Below are 13,330 nucleotides of genomic sequence, written 5' to 3'. Positions count from 1 at the left end.
TTCAGTCTAGTTGTGGAGGACATCGCTTCACTGGCCCATGTTGGTATTATCATTGTGCTCTTCCTGGGTGAGGCAGATCAGTCGCTGGCCTCTGGATGGCCACTCACAGCGGCTCTTGGCAGCTCACACCAGCTGCCAGCCGCTCATGCTGGCTGCCAGCCACAGACAGTAGCTTATGGCAGCCCACTGAAGCAGGGGCTGCAGCCTACGCCGTCACTGGCGACTCACGGCAGCCCAGCTCCAGGTCGAGCTGTTGTTCACTATCTTAGCTGTAGAGGGCAGTGTCACTGGCCCCCATGTGGGATCTGAACCGGGGCCCTGCTGCTCAGAGCTGGTGTCCCAAGTCAGCTCTTAACCAACGCGCCACTTAGCCAGCTCCCTGTTTGCATTTCTTTGTGTCTTTTTCAATTTCTTTTAAAAATGTCTTATAGTTTTCAGTGTATAGGTCTTTCATGTGAATATTTAATTTCAAGTAAAAAATACTTTAAATACAAAACCATCTGATTATATCACAAAGGGGAATATCAATAAATTTGTATTTATAGAATACAAAAGTTATGTAAATTAAAAAATTATAAACAACTTAGAAAACACATTTTTAGTATTTGACAAAGGGGATTATCCATTTGTGTGTGTATAAGATATACATATCTGTGTATGTAGCCTATAAATCAATAATAAAAACAATAGCAACACAGTAGAGCAAATGGAAAAGGATGCAAACAGGTAATTAATGAAATAAAAATGATAAATTTTCAATGAATTCTCAAAATATCAGTCAAATCTCACTAGAATTCAGAGAAATATAAATTAAACAGCACTGAGAAATAAGTAGTCAATATTAAAATAAATAAAACAAAACTCAAGGGTAGTGAGACTGCAGAGAAATGAGAATTTCCTCCAATAGCTAAATATGTAAATTAGCAAAAGCTTTCTAGAAAGCAATTTAGTAAGCCATAAAAAAAATGAAAACACTTTGATCAATCATTCTACTCCTAATCTGTACTATGGTAAGTGGTCAAATAGTTGTGTAAGAAGATGTCTATTACAACCTTATGTATAATACAAATTCTAAATATATCTTAAATATTCAATATTGGGGAAATAGTTAAATAACATATCTGTTGAATAGAAGAACATTACATAGTGTTTTCAAATATTTTTGAAGGATATTTAATCACTGAAAATTTTCCTGATATGATGTTAAACTAAGAGGGTTGAAAACAAAATTGTTTACATTATGATCCAAATCTTACAAAAATACATAAATATATTAATATATTAACACCCACATATGTAAAAGATTAGGGAGAAACATGTTAAAATACCATAGTGGTTATATATAATTGTTATTATTATAATTTTCATTATCATCTTTAGATCTTTGTTATTTTTTTCTAAAATTTTGTTAGCAAACTTTTTTGCTGTTATAATCAGGAAAAGTATTAAACATTATTAGAATATGTGTAACTGCATTAGTTAAATTTTTTTTTTGAATGTCTGTTAAATGTCAGGGAGCAGAGATGAAGAGGAAGGTATCTTCCTTCATTTTTAATATCTAGACTAGAGTAGGTTGTTTGAGAAGTAGGGGACATGCATCTTTAGGGAGTCCTAGTGAGTTCACATACCACACAGGGCCAGAGGAAATAAAGACAAATTAAAAGGAGTGATTGTGATTAGCACCAGATGAAAATGCCACTGCGATCTGTTCCTTTATGAGAAATTTCTGGATCTAGACATTTCTGATCTCATGAACCTGCTCTCCTAAAAGTTATTCCAGATGGAAAACAAATATTCTGATTTTTAAATTCTAGTTTTTCTAACAAAGTACTTATCTCCCTGTAGTGTAATTGTTTTAATGGTAGTCTTTTACACTAGCCTGTAAGCGCTGATCGTTTTGGGACCTGTTCTGTATTTTAGAGTCATGCTCAGTAATATTTGCTGAATGAATGCATGAATGAATAGATTTGGGAAGTAAACTAGAGAAAAGAAGGCAGGCTTTGTAGCAGCTTCACACTATTATGTTTCGTTTCTAACCATAAGTTTTACTTGACTATGTGGATCATTTCTCTTTTTTTCTCAGAGTTCATCTTTAGTAGACTTAGCTTGTTTGGCCTTTCAGCCCACTTTGTACTGAGAATCAGCACTGGTGAAGATCTAATGAGAAAGAAAAAGATGAGAGGTGATTGAGTACAGTGGTCAAGAGGGTGGGCTCAGGCATTAAATTGCCTGGTTGTGCAATTTTGCTCTGCCTTGTGCTAGCTCTGTGATCTTGGACAGGTAAATTGAACTCTCTGTGTTTTAGTTTCTTCGTCTGTAAAACAGTGATGATAACAATAGTATGTATCTTTTAGGGATGCTGTGAGGATTAAGTGCTTATTAGACCTAAAATACTCAGCACATTGCCTGCCACAGTATAAGTATACGTAGTAGCTATTGTTATTTTGTATTCCCTAAAAAGCAGAAGACATCCTCGTCAGTTGACCATAGCTATCTAATTAGTTTTTGTTTTGTTTTTTTAGTTTTTATAAGCCTCCCGATTTTTTCTACACAAACCATGCACAGATAATGAATTTGATGTCTTCATAAAGCTTGATACTTTGTAACAATTACTTCAAGTTCTCTCATCTGTTTCTCCTTTCATAGTTAATAATCGTCATGACAAAGTAATAAAATGGATCCTTTAAAAATACTTCAATATTGCTAATGTCAAACACCAATTACCACAAAGCTTTATTCCAAGATTTGTAGTATTTTTCTCATTTAACTTTGTAATTGTTTTTATTTTATGATTTAAAATTTGTTGTTTCTAGACTCTGAGAGCAAAATTTTTTCCCCTACATCTCCCCTCTTGCTGATTCCTACATTCTTTATGAATATTTTACTGACATACAAATATTTATTTATTTATTTATTAAAGATTTTATTGGGAATTGGGAAAGGGAAAAGTGTTGGGAAATTGGGGAAGGGGGACATTGTGTTTTTTTCCAGGACCCATCTGCTCCAAGTCAAGTTGTCTTCCAATCTTAGTTGTGGAGGGCACAAGCTCGGCTCCAAGTCCAGTCACCGCTTTCAATCTAGTTGCGGGTGGGTGCAGTCTACCATTCCGTGCAGGAGTCAAAACAGTAACGTTGTTGTTAATAGCATGCGCTCTCGCCAGCTGACAGCTGGTCATTGGCTACTCAGTGGCAGCTCAGCTTGGGCGCAGCTCACTGGCCCATGTGAAATCGAACCGGTAACCCTGTTGCTCAGAGCTTGCGGTCTAACCAACTGTGCCACCCTGTCGGCCACCATACAAATATTTATTGAATGAATAATTAGATATTCCCTCCTTTTATTCCAAACATAGGGAACACTGAATAGTGACAATCTTACCTCTTACCAGAGGTATGTGTGACACATTGCTAGATTTCTTCTTGTAATTTCATCTGGGAACTTTTAATCCTTATTTTCTATTCTTAAAAAATGGGATCTAAGAGGTGATCCACTGGAAGACTGGTTGGTGGTGACCAATTAATTCACTTGGCATACATACCTCCTCCAGTAGAAATGACTGCTGATAGTTCCTTTACATAATTACACATAGAGTGAGGTGCTGGATCATATTATTAATCCATTATGTCTTACACTGAATCATTTGTTAAATTTTAAAAAGTATTATTGTTACTTTATGATAATAATAATAATATCCTTCTGTTATGTAGTGTTGAACAGTTCATAGAGTCCCTATATACATTGTCTTATTTAACCTGTACAATAAGTTTGTATTTTTATTGCTGTTTTATATGTGGAAATCTGAGGATTAGAAAGGGAAGAGGGTAACTAGTATGCGCCATATACTTTGCATACATTATCTCATTCAACCTTATAGTAGCCCTTGAGGTAAGCAGTAATATCTCTATTTTACTAACACAAATCTGAGGTTCAGAGATGCTAACTGGTATATGATACATCTGAGATTCAAACTCTTGGTTTGTCTGGCAACAAAACGTATACTCTTTCCACTAAAGCAGTGGTTGATTAATTACATTGTAACCTTCATTGAGAATAGTCTATGCCTTAGGACTGAAGTCACTGTGATTTTTTTCCCCTCCCAGATTTACTGTGGTATAATTGACAAGTAAAAATTGTATATATATAAAGTATACAGCATCATGATTTGATACATGCCTACATTGTGAAATAGTTACCAAAATCAAGCTAATTAACACATCCATCACCTCACGTAGTTGCCATTTGTGTGTGTGTGTGTGTGTGTGTGTGTGTGTGTGTGTGTGTGTGTAGTAAGAATACTTAGATCTACTCTCTTAGTAAATTCCAAGTAAACAATATGGTATTGTTAACTATAGTCATCATGCTATACATTAGATCCTAAGAACTTATACATCTTATACCTGGAAGTTTATATCCTTTAACCAACCTGTCCCCACTTCCCCCACCCCCAGTGCCTGGCAGCCACTGTTCTTTCTGCTCCGAGTTCGTGAAGTCACTGTTTGTTTACTTCCAGTGACATTAAGATGTGGACATGCACATGATTCTAGAGAGTATCTTAGGACAGGCTTTCTTTGCCTCATCCTTCCCACAGAGAACTCATACTTTGTTTTCCCAGTCCTCTGTCACTGGGATATGCAGGGAGAATCCAGACATCGTGTTGCATTGTTATATGTCACTGTTTGCACTGTCTCATACCACAGCAATGATTTGGGATGGGGCTGAACTCATTAGCTTTCTTATCATTCTTTTCCTGTCCTACTCATTGTAAACCTAATTTCTCTATGCAGAATGCCCTAGAAAACTAAGATCACAAATTTGGCAGTTTGGCTAGCTTAGGAATTGAAGACCAATGGCTGCCCTAGCTGATACTCTGACTTACATTTCAAGGATGTTTTTCCAAAATGTGAAAAAACGACCGATTTACCTAGACCTGTGGTGGCACGAATACCTACAAGAGAATCTTGTGGAAAAAAAGAATAAGCTAGCTCCTGACAGAGAAATCTGATCTTTGGATTTAATAAACCTGGTTCTAAGGTAGAAACTCCAGTGTTCACTTTTGAGTCAGGGAATCGTTGCTCAGTATGCTAAGATAATTCATTTTCCTTGAGTATTTTTCCTTTCAAGTCACGTTTTACTGCTGGAGTTACTCAGTGAATTAATAGGTATAGAAATGCAATGCTCTTTTCTTATGACATTTTATCGATCTGGTTGCAGTGTCATTAATTGAAAGACTAGGAAAATGTGATGGATAGTTCAACTCAAGATTCAACATTCATTTTGGCCCAGGTCTGTTGGAAGAAAGCTGCATGAAACTGACTGAAAGAAGCCTTTTGGTCTAATATGAATTAATTTTTCTTTGTCAATTCTTGTAAGAGCATTCAGTCCTAATGAGATTTACAATGTGAAATTATAAACTGTTTCTACTCTTAAAGAAAAATCAAAACTCAGAATGCTTATTTTGTAGAGATGGTAATTATCTTGTAACTCTCTTTAGTGGATTACATATATAAAACATTTTAAATACAACTACTGTGACTAAAAACTAGGGAAGTGGGCATTTTGCTCTTCATTTTAAGTAATTTCATTTGGAATATTGTGGTTGTGAAACATATTTATTCATCACCACTACGTCCATCTCATTTGAGTGGTGTGTGAAACTTTAGAGACTGGTGTGTGGTTAGGGATTCTTTGCTTTGGTTTAGTTTCCTTTTGGATTGTTTGACCTATCTCACAATTTCCCCCATGCATTTAAATTAACTTAGAATTTTGTACAGCTAGGCTCATATACATATTTAATAAGTGTACTCTGATATGAAAAATTTTAAAGGATCTTTTTGAATATTCTAATCTTCTATGTGAAGGGAAAATTCCCCGCTTTGGCCAAGAACATAGCAGATTATGTTTAATTTGTAGGTGAAGACCGAGCCTCTTTTCCTTCTTTCCAGTTATATTTTAACGAGCTGGGCTATGTTTTCTGTTGGGTTTATTATTTTAAAAATTTGAAACTTGAAGTAAATGGAAGGAATACTCAAATTCAAAGCACATTGAATGACATAAAAGATCTTTTATCTCTTGCTTTTAATAAACATTGTCCTTTGGAGAAGTTTAGATGTTTAGTACATGTTACTCATAATATATGTCCTGCTAAATAATTTGTATCCTTAGTCTATGGTGTTTGAGTTGTCTTTCTCAAGGTGTGAATCCTTTTTCTGGTCATGCTTTTGGATGGTAGAATAAGCCATTTGTAGAAATATTGGAAGTGAGCAAATTGCCTTGTAGCATGACCTCATTTTAGAACACATCTTGAAAATGTATTTCATGCTTTCTGAGTGCAGCGACAATGGATTTTGGTTTAGGGTCTGCCTACCTGCCCTTTGGCTTGGTGAGAAATGTGGACCGCTTCCTCTGATCGTCAGCTACTCTCTGAGTGAAAAAGAGGCCGCACCAACGTTAGGAAGTAAATGCTGTTGATAAGTGCACAGGCTGCCGTACCCCTGATATTATGTCTAAAAATACATCCACTGAGAGTCAGGCATATGCTCACGCCTTGGTGTGAAGGAGCTTTCTCCTATGCTTCTTGCTATCCACACTTAAATCCTGGAGTGAGGATTTAAATGATTCCGGAAGCCCTGCCAGTTTTTGGTTTGTCATTGTCTCTACTTCTTCATTGCCTTTAAATGGGACCCTTCTGCAGACTTTTCATAGGTGCTGATGGGATGATAGCACCTGCTCGTTTCTGTCTGAGACGTGCTTTTCTTTCTGTTTTGGGAGGCAGAGTGCACTGGGCAGAGGTTGCACTTGGCACATGACTACCCCATTGTCTCTGCTGTGGCTGTTATTCCCCTCAGCAAGAGCCAAGGAACCAGCGCCACGGTGGGTCACCTCGCCAACTATTTAGTACCCTTTCCTTTCTCTCTCTCGACATGGTTAACAATTGTTTTCTTTCTTTCTTAAATAACAGTTGTATGGGGGTGGCGTTGTCGAGCCCCACTCTTTACCCCTGCTTTATCTTGAGAGGGAACTGCTTCATCCTGATTCCAGACACCTCTCTACATTATGAAAGATTGCTAGACTCCCACCACCTCCCACCCCCTCCTCCTCGTAACTCAGTTTTTAGGCTGCCTTGTTGGGGTTGTCTTTTTGAGTGTTATCTCTAATTTTCTCAGCTTCTATAGTTAACTCACAAGTTAAAGGAGGTAAAATTATTGTTTGAGCTATTTTGTCTAGGATAAACAAACAAACAAACAAACAAACCAAAACAGAAATTGCTCTTTAGAGAGCTAATCTCAAGAAGAAAAGTAAACAACAGAGAGAAATAAGGTGATACTGTTTTTCAGCCCCTGCTGCAGTGTGACTGTAAATACATGTCTTCAGGTGAAACTTTGTCTTATTTACAGAGTTAGAGAAACATGTTAACCTTCAAGATATTATTCATATCTTGTTTGAAAATAATTTCAATTCTAGTAAGACGTGCTGAAGAAAGAAATGCAGCTTTTGACGCACCTGAAAAGAGGAACAAAATCACAGATAACATCAGATACAAAGTACACATTCCCTTTGAAATTATTCATATTTAAAAATGATTAAGATCAACGGTTACTTATGTCTCCCTCTTTCTTCTTGTATGTTCATAATGTCAATGAAAAAACACCCAGCCTAAGAGAAAACTTATAAGAGTTTATTTGAGCCAAACTGATGAAAATCGCAGGGAAGCAAAATCTCAACGGGTTGAGAAAATGCTCCAGAAAATGGCTGTTTTGCAACTTATTTTATACATTAGAATCAAAGGAGGAAGGTTACATGAAATCCATTGGCTGTAGATTGAAGGGGTGGGAGAAAGCAAAGCGGGGAAATCTCTGGGATTGGATAAAAAGTAAAATGGAGAGACACACACTTCTTTTACATTGGTGGGTACAGCATAGTTAATAGCATTTTACAGCACATGGAGATGGTATTTGGGGAACAAGGTAACAATGAGGGACTTGGTAGTTTCCTGCACTGGTGTGGTGAGTTGTGACCCCTGGGGGGTCTGGAAAAAGAGATTATTCTGATATTGTAAGGGAATGTTATCTTAGATGCAAAATAATACAGACAGGCTTAAGGTAAAGATTGACCTTTGTCAAGGAAGCTACAGGCCAAGGATGTGACTTCCCCGCCATGGCCCACCTTAGTTAGGAATTTTTATGTTCACGCCACCCTCTGTGGTTATTTTCAGTCTCCTGAGCTTGTCGGGTTTTTTTGTGGCCCCTTTTCCAGCCACAAAATTAACAGTATTTTGATGTCCTTGAAAACGGAAAGGCCACGCATTGTTTTTCAAGAGGGCTGATTTTTTTTTTTTGGTTTCTAAAAACTAAATAAAACAATTCTTTATATTGTTTCAGAGGGTTAGCACAGAATACATCCAATGTAAGTTACCACAGATATATCAAATGTAAGCTGGTACTCACATGTACAATTAAAATACACACACACACACACACACACACACACACAATCCAAAACAAATCCACCCATGTTAATCAAAATCCAGAGTTGAATTTAAACTAAAATAATTTCATCTATTATAGAGAAGAATTAATCTTCTTATATACTTTTTATAGCTGAATAGTTCTCTCTCTGTTTTTCATTAGTATTGTATTAGTTTCTTTCATAAAAGCCACTGAAATGGACAAAGAACTCTACCATATAATTAATTTAAGTCCTGGTGGCAGTTGGTTATAATGAAGCATGGATCAAATGTGTCATAAACTCTTATTTGTCACTAGGTATTTCCTTTTAGTTCACCTTAATGCATTTTGTTTCCAGTGATGCCAAAGAAACATGCATGCTTATAGACACTTGCTACCTACTTATGCAGCTGGATACATTAATAACCTGTAATATTACATAGATATGAGAGTGAAACAGAAAAAGAAAAACCAACAGGAAAAGGTGCAGTTATTTGTGGCCAGCAAGTTGCATGATCCAGGTGCTCTAGAGTATTTGCATGCCTTTCCACCTTTGTTCCTTCAGAGGCATTGAGGGTCTCAACTATTGCTGACCTATTGATAGTTAGTAACTGCTATAGGCTCCTTAGATTAGAAATGCATGCAGATGTGGGTCTCTATTGGAACACTAACAAATGCACACTCTCACACAGGCAGAAAGTCTTCATGCTAATAGAGGTGTGATGAAGATAGCAGGACATAAAATGAAAGAGAGAGAGAGAGAGAGAGAGAGAGAGAGAGAGAGAGAGAGAGAGAGAGAGAGAGACAGAAAGAGAGAGAAATGGCTAGCAGCAAGTATACCCCTGCAAATAGTTCTAAAATGCGTTTGCAAATGCAGAAGCCTTCAGAACCATCCAACAATTCAGACATCCTTTTTATTTCTCCTCTGCAGGATGCCTCCATCCAGACTATTTGCAAAACAAAAACAAAATCCCCAAATGGAAAAGGTGAGAGCCTTGCCATCTTAGCTCAGAATTCATCTGATTTCCTTTTTCCCCCCTGCCTTGTATTCCTCAGTCCTTGTTCCTGCATCCCATGGCAGCCGCCTCTGCTCTTGAATGCAAGTGTCACAGCAGGAGCAGAAAGAGGGTGTGTTGAGGGAAGGCATTGTCAAAGCCACTGTTTCTGTTGTTTCTTTGCTTTCACTGCTCTGCATTTTTTTCTTTTCTTTTTTTTTTTAGGGTTTTCCTTACTAGTGTTCTCTGTCCAGTGGGAGGGAGACAATTGCAAGAGTTCATAGAGTAGTAGAGTGGAGAGTTTTTTTGTGGGTGTGTGCATTGTTTAGATAAACAGCTCAGCAATACAGTCCACGAAATTAGGAAATACAGCAAGAATGGAGGATTCTGGTGGGAGAGAGATGGGAATATGGGGAAGCTTTGCAGATTGTTTGCTCCAGTTTAGATGCCCAAAGCAGTCTCTTTGCAGGGACTTCTGTGGTGATATTTGTTTTCTGTTGCATTTTCAGTTTTAAAAAATCATGAGAAAAGTCTTATTCATCTGTTAAGCTTTCCATTTGTTTATTTTCATTTAGCTCAACAGCTAAATAGAAATTTTAAGCAAGGGCCAAAGCTCATGTTTGTGATTGCTCAAATGTCAAAATCAGTTCTGAATCTTGATTGTCTTTTTCAGATCATTTAAGCATGCATGTAAATGTGTGTTGTAACTTTCCAATGCACGTTACAAAAAGTGGTTTTCACTATTGTTTGTGTGGCTATAAATCTTAGGGTTATGTTATTTTGCACCTTCATCACTCCTGTTATTTTGCTTGACATTCATACACAAGTAATTATCTTCTTTAAACAGACCAACTCCTGGGATAACTCCCAAAGTTTTCAAAAGTTATAGAGTTGCACTTTCAAAATAGATTCTTAAGAAAGTATTTCAAGTGGGCATTTGACATAAGCATGAAAATGCTGGGGATTTTTTTCTAGCAACTTTATGTAATCTATAGGGCTTCAAATAAATAAACGTGATTAAAACTGATTCCACATAGAAAGAATCAGAAGGCAGATTTATCCTGAACTCCATATTAAAATAGTTTGGCCAAAAAAAAACCCCATATTTGCAAATTTTATAAACTTAGTTTTAGCTTAGAAAAATCACATATCTATAATTGGTTCTCCATAGTTTTCTTCCTTCTAAATAGTGTACTGTCTATAATTATCTGGAAAAATCATTTCAAATTGATCATTTGTTTTTCTTAAGCCATCTAACTTCTGGCATGAACCAGGACTCTTCAGTAATGTCAGAATTTGCTAAATATTCAGTATTTCAAGTTTAGAATGTATTTTAAGTCAAAAGGGGATATATCTGCATACACAGAAAGAAATCTTTTCTTTCAAGGAACCAGTCCATTTTATAACACATGGTGATGGATTGATGTTCAATATGAGTTCATGATTTCTTTCTTTTCTAAATAATGATTGCTGGCTGTCTTTGAAAACTTTGATTTCATAAGAAAACACCCTGAATTGGCAGTCTTAGATCTCCACATATATGAACAGCTACTTTGGCATCCAGCAAATACATTCTCTGCCTTTCTATTTTCGTTGCTTTGAGTGAGGGGACATGGGCTCAGCCACCCTGCCTCCTTTTGTGAAGAGACATTTTGAAATGTCTATAGAAAGCAAACTTCTTGAAGAAATGCAGAGCAGGCCATGGTTTGAATGCAAGTCTGAATTTAATTGCGGCCACCCTGGTAGTACACTGTTTAATTTCCAACACACATCTGCATGATCCTTACAGCAGCCCTAGGCTATGAATTGTGAGCAAGAAAAGTTTATCTGTGATAAAGTTACATATCTTTTGCCACAGAACAGTCATTTGGGGTTGATTCAAAAGTCAAATTTAAACAAATGTTTCCAAAGCCTTTGTGCACAGAGAAGTTGGTATTGTTAACTTCTTTGGAGCATTTGGACAGAGAAATATGGAGAGCCCCATCTTCTGACCAATTCTACTTTGATAAAGGGTGAAATGAGGGCAAAACAGTGGAAATATTACAAGGCTGGCTATTATTTCCACTTTAAAAGGCTAAAGACAAAGGTTAACGAAAGGCTCGAGGTCTCTATAATTGAAGTAGAGTAAACCAGTTCCTTTTGCAGTTCAGAACTGCGTAAATTCTCCAAGGAGCTGGAAGGAATGCTCATACCCATGGGAGAACAGAGTTTGAGGGAAACTCACCTTTTAGGCTGTGTCCCCTGCGGATATTTCATTAATGCTGGGTCAGCTTAAAAGAAACAGCACATCTTGTGGCCAAGGTCAATCTCCAGACATTTTAAAGGCACCGGTTCAAGTTCAACCATTAATTTAAATACTTTACACAGCTGTCTGTAGCTGTTAGAGTAGTTATAAAACTTGCAATTCATACGTAAAACCTAGCTTGGGCATTTCCTGAAAATTGACTCACCTTTAATTTAATTTTATTTTAAAAAAATTTATATTAAAATATAGCTAACATACAATATTAGTCTCAGGTGTACACTATAATTATTCAACATTTATATACCTAAAGAAGTGATCACCACAATAAGTCCAGCAACCATCTGACACTGTATCACACTTTCACAATATTATTGACTATATTCCCTATGATGAGCATTGCATCCTCATGACTTATTTGTTTTATACCTGGGAAATTGAACCTCTTATTCCCCTTCACCTTTTCCCCCCTTAAAAATTTTTTTCAATTACAATTGGCATTCAGTATAATTTTATATTAGTTTCAGATGTACTGCAAGCATAGTGTTTAGACATTTATGTAATTTAAGAAGTGATCACCCTGACTAGTCTAGTACCCACCTGTCACTGTACATAGTTATTACCATATTATAACTATATTCCCTGTGCTTTACTTTAAATCCTCATGACTATTTTGTAACTATCAATTTGTACTTCTTAATCCCTTCATGTTTTTCACCCTGCTCCCAACCCCTCTCCCATCTATCACCCTGATAAATCTGGTACCCATCTGATACCATACATAGTTATTACAATATTATTAACTTTATTCCGTATGGTATACCCTACATCCCCATGACTACCAACCGATTTGTACTTCTTAAGGCCTTCCCCATTTTCGCCCACCTCCCCAAACTCCCTCCCATCTGGATATCATCATAATGTTTTTGATATCTATGAGTTTGTTTCTGTTTAGTTTGTTTATTTTGTTCTTTAAATTCCACATATAAACAAAATCACATTGCATCTGTCTTTCTCTGTCTGACACTCCACTCAGCACAATACCTTCCAGGTCCATCCATGCCACCGCAGATGGCAAGAACCCATTCCCTTCCCTGGCTGAGCAATATTCTACTGTACCAGGATGGACAATTACATTCCCAAACTCATCCTAGAAAAAGTGCTACATACCTACCTCATTGCTGAATATCACGACAGTCACCTTCGAAGTACTTGGGAAGATATACATGGAAGGCAGTGCCTAGTATACCCTTCAAAGCAATTTTGGAACTCTTTCTGAAATAGCCATCAGAGCTGTCTTCATATTACCCTTGATGTTCTGAATGTCATGAAAATGTCTTCCTTTCAATATTTTCTTTATCTTCGGGTAAAGAAAGAAGTAATTGGGGGCCAGATCAGATGAGTAAGGAGGGTGTTCCAACACAGTTATTTTTTACTGGCTAAAAACTCCCTCCCAGACAGTGCCATGTGAGCTGGTGCATTGTCGTGATGCAAGAGCCGTGAATGTTGGTGAAAAGTTCAGGTCCTCTAACTTTTTCACACACCCTTTTCAGCACTTCCAAATAGTAGACTTGGTTAACTGTTTGTCCAGTTGGTACAAATTTATAATAAATAATCCCTCTGATTTAAAAAAGAGCTAGCAACATTGTTGC

General features: G+C 36.9%; 1 long non-coding RNA gene across 3 annotated transcripts in view; it reads left to right on the top strand.

Moving 5' to 3' along the window:
• The window catches only part of LOC109395286 (uncharacterized), a 312,899-nt gene that overhangs the window by 81,958 nt on the left and 217,611 nt on the right, over nucleotides 1–13,330 (top strand). For all 3 annotated transcript variants that reach the window (XR_002126615.1, XR_002126614.1, XR_002126613.1), the window contains exon 2: nucleotides 9,373–9,427. This is a non-coding gene — a long non-coding RNA (uncharacterized LOC109395286). The remainder of the gene's footprint in view (nucleotides 1–9,372; nucleotides 9,428–13,330) is intronic.

Source organism: Hipposideros armiger, unplaced genomic scaffold (genome assembly GCF_001890085.2).
Source record: "Hipposideros armiger isolate ML-2016 unplaced genomic scaffold, ASM189008v1 scaffold_463, whole genome shotgun sequence".
In the NCBI taxonomy this organism is placed as follows: domain Eukaryota; kingdom Metazoa; phylum Chordata; class Mammalia; order Chiroptera; family Hipposideridae; genus Hipposideros; species Hipposideros armiger.
Note: the sequence above shows the minus strand (reverse complement) of the source record. Positions and strands in the feature narration are given on the sequence as shown.